This window comes from Haemorhous mexicanus, chromosome 2 (assembly GCF_027477595.1).
Source record: "Haemorhous mexicanus isolate bHaeMex1 chromosome 2, bHaeMex1.pri, whole genome shotgun sequence".
Taxonomy (NCBI): Eukaryota; Metazoa; Chordata; class Aves; order Passeriformes; family Fringillidae; genus Haemorhous; species Haemorhous mexicanus.
The window spans coordinates 3,267,830-3,276,074 of NC_082342.1; the positions used below are offsets into that span (position 1 = coordinate 3,267,830).

General features: G+C 38.0%; 1 long non-coding RNA gene across 2 annotated transcripts in view; it reads left to right on the plus strand.

The window, feature by feature from the left end:
* LOC132324235 (uncharacterized) overlaps nt 1-5,356 on the plus strand; it is a 50,350-nt gene extending 44,994 nt beyond the window's left edge. For both annotated transcript variants that reach the window (XR_009485540.1, XR_009485541.1), the window contains 2 exons: nt 1,431-1,614; nt 2,820-5,356. This is a non-coding gene — a long non-coding RNA (uncharacterized LOC132324235). The remainder of the gene's footprint in view (nt 1-1,430; nt 1,615-2,819) is intronic.
* Nucleotides 5,357-8,245: the final 2,889 nt, after the last annotated feature.

The following is an 8,245-nucleotide window of genomic DNA, read 5'->3' on the forward strand; positions in this document are numbered from 1 at the left end:
CTGCACATGAAAGGAGTAAATCTGTAGGGAAAAATAAAATAAAATGAAATACATTAAAATAAAATAAAATAAAATGAAATAAAATAAAATGAAATAAAATAAAATAAAATAAAATAAAATAAAATAAAATAAAATAAAATAAAATAAAATAAAATAAAATAAAATAAAATAAAATAAAATATAAAATAAAATCCATAATGATGATGATGCTCACAGCCTTTAGCAGAGAAGATCCATTTGTAACTGTTCTGCTATAAAACTCATGACAAAGCTGACAGGGCTTAAGACAAACATAATTCATGGCCAGCTTTTTTATACATTGAAGCAAGCTTCATTTGCAGATTTGGTATCTCTGCTAGTCCTTCCTCTCTTTTTTTTTTTTTTTTTTTAACAGAAAATTTGGTATTTTCCTTGTGAATTTATTGAGAACCTAATATATTATAATCAGCCAAGCACAGATTTTTAGCCCCAAGATAACTACATGATACAGAAGTTTAAAATGAGCATTTTTACAGATGTGGCCTTGAAGATTTATCAAAAACTCCAAATTCCCAAACAGCTAATAACTGCTGACCAATGGGTTTTCTGCAGGTGTATAGATGTCATCTTCATTTTTCCTTCTTTTTTCTTTCTTTTTCTTCTGTTTTTCTTTACTGAGTAAGCAAGGGGGATTGTGTGAGTGACAGTCTGAGAGGACCTACCCAGAATAAATTCAGAAAGAAATGGGGGGAAGTTGTGGCCACTCACTGGGGTTTTTTTACATCTCTTTCATCTTTTCCAAGAAGGCAGACTTTATGTATAATTCTACAAAGTTTGTTTAACATCCTGCAATATCAATCCCTGACTCATTAGACAGAAGATATGGAAGAGAACTACAAGGCTGCTGATCCCTCCCCTTCATTGCAATTTCTGGTCTAACCCAGTGTAGAGACCCTGTGGAGAATCTTTAAATGAGCTTTAGCTAATTGATCACCTCTTGAGCACCACCACAGAGCCATGGAGCAGGGAATTTTGGGTCCTTAAGGGAAGATGGCTCTTCACACCTCTTGTCAAGGCTGTGGCTAAATGGAACAAATTAGTTCTCAGTTTTGCAGTTCATTTACAGGTTTGCCTGATCACAGACAGAATACTTGAGAGAATTTTATTTAGGAACACCAGGGTTGCAATGTCAACAGGCAGAACTGCCTATGGTTAGGTTACCAAGGTTATTCCCTCACACACACACAAAAAAAAATAAGGCTTTGGAAAGAAAGTTAATTACAAAGCAAGATAAACTAGTTGTCCTTAGCAAATTAAAAAAAAAAAAAAGGAAAATAAAAAGTCATGATCCCCTTGTGAAGTTCTTAACTTCCTGTAATTTAGTGTTGTAGAAATGCATTTTCTCAATGTGCAGTGCTGCTGAGCATTCATTTTACCTTTGTTTCCCACAGAGAATGGACTCCATTCTATTGGAGATCCCATCTCAGGCAGTCTAAAAGTGATTATGGAGCAGCAGTGCAGCAGCAGCCTGATGAGCAGCAGCATTATTGCTGTGAGGAGTGCTGATGATCTTGGTTGCACTCATTTCCCCATGGGAAGACTTGCCTGCTTCTGAGTGCAGCCTTAATTACAAAGGTGAGTGTTGAAAATTACTGTCAGCAGGTGAAACAGTGAAAAAGTGCCAGGGAAAGGAAATCCTCCAGCTCTGTGAAGCTGCAGCCTCTTCAGAGGTAAATATTTGGAGGCACCTGCCAGGTGGACACACAAGAGATTACTTATGGACACAAAACTGTCTTTTGTGTGCCCAGGGATTTTCTAAACTATTGAATTATATTCCACACAAGATAGGGAAGCATTTGCACCAGTGGTGAGCTGTTCAGTTTGCTACATCGCTCCCTGATTTTCACACAGGATTGTTTAGCAGTGAAGAAGTTAAATTAAATGTGTACTTCACACTTTGCATGTTCAGTTGACTATTTAGGTAAAAAATGAGGCTATAAACTCCCAGGTATGTTTAAATAAACTTGTCCTCTGTCCAGTGTTGACAAAAAAAGGAGAACAGTTCCACAGGGGGAAAAAAAAAAAAAAAAAGGGTCACTATATGATTTAGCAGGAATTCCCAAGCTTCTCCCTAAATCCAGGACACCCAATTTGTTGGCTAAGCACTTGTATTCTTTTAAAGATTTACAGTGATTTATTTTCAGTGTCACTAACAGCATCATCATTACTGGGAGATCCAGCTGTACCAAATGTTACTTTAATAAATCATCAACCCTGGAAATCGATACTCCAATGAATTGAATCAAATGAAACCATTTCTGCTGCACAGTTTTACCCACAAAGTCAAAACCTCTGCTGTCCAAGTTCATAAAATTTCCATCATCTGGTTAGACCAGAGCCATCAGACACAGCTCCCCAGACTCAATGTCAAACAAACCTTATCTGTTGATGGATTTATTTTTTTTATGTCAGCCCATCAATTGTGTCTGTGCTATATTGTGGCATTTGCTTCCTCTGAAGTGACATGAACTGCTGCTTTATTTCATATCCTGAAAAGACACCACAAGTGAGGTCTGACCTGCCTTTTTCTCCTTGTTGAGTCCTGGATTTCTGTTCTGAAGGAGCTGTGTCCTCCTTTACCTCCTTTTAAACCTGCTCTTGCAGAAATAAATAATAGCTCTGTTATTTTCTATCAAGTTTGCTCCCTGGCCAAGTACGTGGCATAATAAGTGTGTGTATTTGTAAAGACATATTTGTGATCTGTACCAGGATGTTGGAGTTTCTGGTAGGATAATTTTTGCCTGGAAGTCTCATGGAATTTCTGGTGATTTATTTTCCAGCTGGCATTACTTCCTGCTAGTGATGAAGAAAAAATTTCTGGTGGCCGAGGAACTCTACGTTGGTAGAACTTCTGTCACAACTGTCAAACACAAGGAGAGAAAATGAATTATTTGCAGAATCACAGAATGGGTAATGCAAAGATGCCATTATTTTAGTGATCAAGGATGTTCTACCTGATGAAGAAAATCCAGACAGAGTTTCTTTAACAAACTCCATGTCTTTCTCTTTTAAATGTTCCATTTTCATCTACTGTGAAGAGACAACAAGAGCGTTTATCAAATCCAAGATGAAGCCACGGGCAGAACAACCAATTTTCTCTTCTCCTGTGATCAGTTTTCCAGCTTCAGTTTTCATTTGATGAGAAATACCTAGAAAAATTTGGAGCAGTTTGCACTAATTCAGCTGTAATCAGAAATACTGATTTTTGGCTGATTTCAATGCTTGTGTGCTTGCTTGTGGTTCCCTCAAAGAGCTGAAAAATAAATATGAATATATTTTAGCAGCTGATACATATATTTTAGCAGCCTTTATTCCTTGTATTCAGCTGTCATCTCTTGCAACATCCTTAAATATAAATGTTTGAAAGCTCTGGTGTTCTGTGAGTGAGAGGCAGGAGAAGCCCTTCCCTCTCTGTACTCTGATGGAGTTGATCATTTGGGATTTTCTCCTCCTCTGTGTATTTTGCCTCCTCACTAACTGCAGCAGCATCACATTTTTAAGTCCATCCCATTTTCCTAATTGTCGTGATGTTTTTGGTTGAATTCCATCCTTTCACCTAACAGTAATTTTCCTGGTTGTAAGGAAAAGGGTGGGTGAGCCCTTCCTGCCTTGCAGAGATGTAGGAAAAACCACATCAAGTTTGTGCCAGGGTTAGAATCAGAGAATCTGTTTTGTGTCCTTGTCACAGGTTATGCTTCTCCTTGTCAGCACAGGGATGCTTGGAGCATCTGCAAACTCCAGGACTCTTTTCTGCCTGCTCCCCTCTCCCTGTGCTGGTGCACTGAACTTTTCCTGGGTCCATATTCCACCTGCTCCTGCCTGTCTTGATGCCCTCTGGCCATGCTGTGATGGGAAGGGCTGCCTCAGGGCTCTGAGAACTTTAAAGGAGGTTTGGGAGGTGTTAGAGCCTTGCAGATTTATAGAGTTGTTGCTGGACATCAGAAGTCTGTGAACTTAATAAAGTTTGCCTCAGGGATGTGTGGGTTTAAGGGCTCTGAAGGATTTGGGGATATAAAAATGCTTTTAATAACTAGGTAACTCACTTTTAGATCTTCCAAAAAAAAAAAAAAAACCTATTAAAAATCACCATGCTGGAGAACTATGGTAGATAAGACAAAATTAGACCTGTCTTCCCAAAGCTTTATTTGAAATGTGAGATGTTACTCTGCACCACCAGAGTTCCCAGCAAGATGTAGATTTATTCCAGGTAATTCCTGGGGCAGAGACAGAATTACAGTTTAGTATGAGGGTATGAAATTAGGTGTAGCTCCAATAGGAGAAGGTTGATCTACATTAGAAATTATTTTTGGAAAAAGATTTTGAGATTCTTGCATCTTAAAAAATTTTACCTACTGTGTTTTTTTGGGTTTTTTGGACCAATACTGGAGTACTTCTTTTAGCTCTGATATTGCCCAGGGTGGCAACTCATCTCAGCCACTGTCCAGTGACTAGTCAGGGAAGAAATCACTGAGTTATCCTTGGTGTTAATTGAGTTTACAGGTTAGTTCAGCAGTTCAGCTCAGAGAATGAAGGACATAAATTGCTCAGGTGTCTGAGGACTGCAGGACTCCTGCAAATCAAGGCTTGGCAGAGGTGCTGTGTTAGGTGAAGGCACTGGCTCAGTGTGCCCTGCTGTGGGCACAGTCACAGCAGCTTGTGTTTGTCTCACAGCCAATTCCACTCCTTGGTCTGTGCTCAAGGAGTGGAAGCAGCTGTGATGCAAACTGTGATGCTGCTGAAATCTTCTTATGAGGAAAGGTTTGATTGAGAGGGTCATTATTCCACAAATGTAATAAAGTCAGGGGTGTGAAGGAGCAGAGGTCATTTAGATGTCATTAGTTACATGCTATTAAATGGAGATTAGCTTGTGCTCATTACAGATTGAACAAAGTAGTCCTGGCTCTCTCTTCTGGGTATGTTGGGCAAAAGAAACAAATGTAATCAAAGGAAATGAGTTGTTAGTGATTAATTATAAGAATTGGGTTGACTGTGTTGTTGAGCATGGTGCCTGGAAACTCAGTCAGAGCAGAGAGGTTTGCCACCCAGGAGAAATAAATGGAGTTTCAGGTGCTGACAGCAATGCTTTTAAAGGTTCCAAGATAAAAGGGAACCTGTTTCTAAGCCACATAAGAAAAACAAAAATTCCATATGATAATATGGAATTCTAATACCAGTCTGAAGAAGTTTATTTGTTACCTCAGTATTTCCACAGGAAAAAATCCAAAAACCAGCAAATCAGACAGCACCACAAATGATGTAAAAAACTCCCCTAATTTCAATATCCAAACCACCACATTCACAGCCTTCAAAAAAAAAAAAAAAAAAAAAGAAAAGCCACTGCTTTGTGATTTTTGTGATTTCTTCACACATTGAAAAGGAAATCCTGTAGTCAATTATGATCAAAGGCATCTCAGATCTTCTCTAGCTCTCTCCAATAAATAGCTGATTTCATTTCCCTACTCCAATTCCAGCACAGGCCACAGTGATAAAATAATGACAAAGCTGCACTTGAGGGACTGCATCACCCATAGCTTTCCTTTCCTTTAGCACTTATTAATGTATAAGCAGGCTTGCCTTATTATCCCAAGGCAGATTTGTTTCTGTAAGAACCAATGTGCTGAGAGACCTTCAAAAAGCCTGCTGAGATTCACATTCAGGTTTATCTAATATATTTGAATTTCAGTGGTTTTATAAAAAAGAGTTATGAGACAAATGTTCTGTATATTAATTTAAAATTCAGGTTTTCTTTGTGGGGAAAGAAAGAGGGAGGAAAGCAGGATGAAAGGTGACCTTAAAGAAGGTGTTTAACAAACCAGGTGAACTACAACAACTTTATATTTTGAAATTTTAAAAGTGGAAATTAAAGATATATTTCTTTGTATGGGGTGGGTTTAATGGCTCTCAGAAAAAGTGCTGCCAGGGGCTGTCTACTTTTAACCAGTAGTTCTTAAAATGGCAAAATATTAAAGCTTTTCACACAATTAAAACTTGAAAATACCATAAAGCTTACTTCCTTTTTTCCCGTTTTCTTGAAAAATAAATTAATTTTTGGTGTTTTATTCTGTTATTCTTCCCTTTCCCCCATTTTAAGTATGGTTTTCTACAGCATCACCTGTTGCAAGACTAGTCAAGATCCCCAATAAATGACAAAAAGGATGTAGATGTTCACACGTTCAGTTGTACTTTCTTATTTCCTTACCCTGTGCTTTTAATTCCAGAAATTAGCAGGAGTGCCTACTCAACCCCACACAGTCTTTTCCCCATCTGATCAAAAATGATGTGTGTGGCACAGGATATTTTGGATTCTCTCTGAAAGGAGGGGGTTAAACTGCGATCTTGAGATGATCTTTTTATAAGTTTTGTAGTCTGGAGGAAATTAATTTATGAATTTTGCCATAGATGTCTCACCTCTTCAAAATGTAATATTTTTTCAGTGACTTTAATTCACCAAACTGTGTTTTGTAAACCAGCTAGGACAAATTTGTAAAACTTTTCTCTGCACTTGAAATACGAGTTCACCCACTGCCAGCACTTGTCACAATCTGGGGTGCACCTATTAAATAATGGACTCTCAGGGATAAATGTAGTAACAAAGTGGCTTTATTAGAAAGCCAGGCTGGTGACAATGAAAAGGAGAAGAATTACAGTGAGGAGCAGAAGTGTTTTCTCTCTTTCCCATGGAGGCAGAGAAGCTGTGACTGGTCAGGACCTTCTCTCCATCATTTCATTGTGAAAGATCAGCACCACATCTCCTGCACTTCATCAAACCTACCTCTCCCATTTCTGATGTCCACAATATTTATGGGAGGTTCTTGGATTTTCACAGCCTCTATGAATCATTTTTAATTACTTGTGCATATGCAGAAACAGCAATTTAGGTCTTGTGGAACCTAATCTTTTGCAGCAGATTTAGTTAGATCTCTGCAATACTGCTATAACTAATTTATACATGGCTGAGCTCTGAAACAATTTGTTCTGTAGGAAAGGAGATTTTGCAAATAGGAATAAATGTAGTTAACAAGAGTAATATGTCATGATCATTTGGAAAAGAATGGGTTTGGGGTTTAAAATGTGCATTAATTTACAATAGTTCAAAAGACACTACTCTCTGATAGCAACTAATTTTTAACTTTTTCATGGCAAAGATTTACACAGAGAATGCAAAAAAAAGGAGTGAGTCAGGCCTGTAAGATCTCAGAATAGCACTAAGAGTCACAGTATGCACATGTCTAATGCAAGGCTGGTTTAATAAAGCTTTAATTACAGGTTAATTATTTATTCATTAAATTGTTTATCCTCCTATTTTATCAGCATCCTCAGGTGTCCCTGCCTAGGAGCTGCAGTCCTTTCAGTGGCTGACAAAACTTCAGGCAGTGAAGTGCTGCAGTGCAGGATTGCATTTCAGCCAAAGTTGAACAGATGACACTTTTAGGTGGAGGAGGAGGAGGTCTTTGACCCTTCACAGTACCTAAATTTGTGAATTTTAGAGCTTCTCTGACGCCCTAAAAGTGAAGCCAGTACATTACCAAGGAGCAAGTACTGAAGTGCAATTTTTTTTTTCTTGATGGCACCATGGTTCATTTTGAAACATTCAAAAATATAAAGAATATCTCTCAGAGATGCCTTCCCCTCATCCATGGAGGAGTCCTCCTGTTGAATGAGTCTTTTAAACACATTTTTCCTTAATGTGCACGGAGAAAACCCATTCCCAAAATTCTCTGGAGTGTTCTAAACAGCAGCACATTGTAATCAGAATGTTTTGTTCTGAGACCTGCTGAACCACAAGATGTGGTGATTTAGGCCTTGCAAACTGTGCCCTGAACACCCGGAATGAGAGAGTGGATTTTATATCATTGCCCAAATCAAGCTCTGTTCATTCAGCTGGCTTTTCTCTCCTTCTTTCCTGCACTGCTTTTTCTTTAAAAATTATAATATGCAAAAGAGGATGTGGCACTATCATAGTGGCTTACCCTGTTTTTCTGAACTTAAACCTGTATATTTTGTAACATTAGTGATCCTCAGAGTTAATTCCCAGAGTCTAATACTATATAATGATTTCACCTCTTCTATGGGTAGCATTCAGTCTCCAGGCTACATTATTTTTATGCAGGTTATTAAAAAGGAAAAGCAAAATTATGTGTTTTATACCAAGCTTTATTTAAAAGCTGCCCTTCTGGGTTTTTTTGTGTTATTTTCTATATGTTTT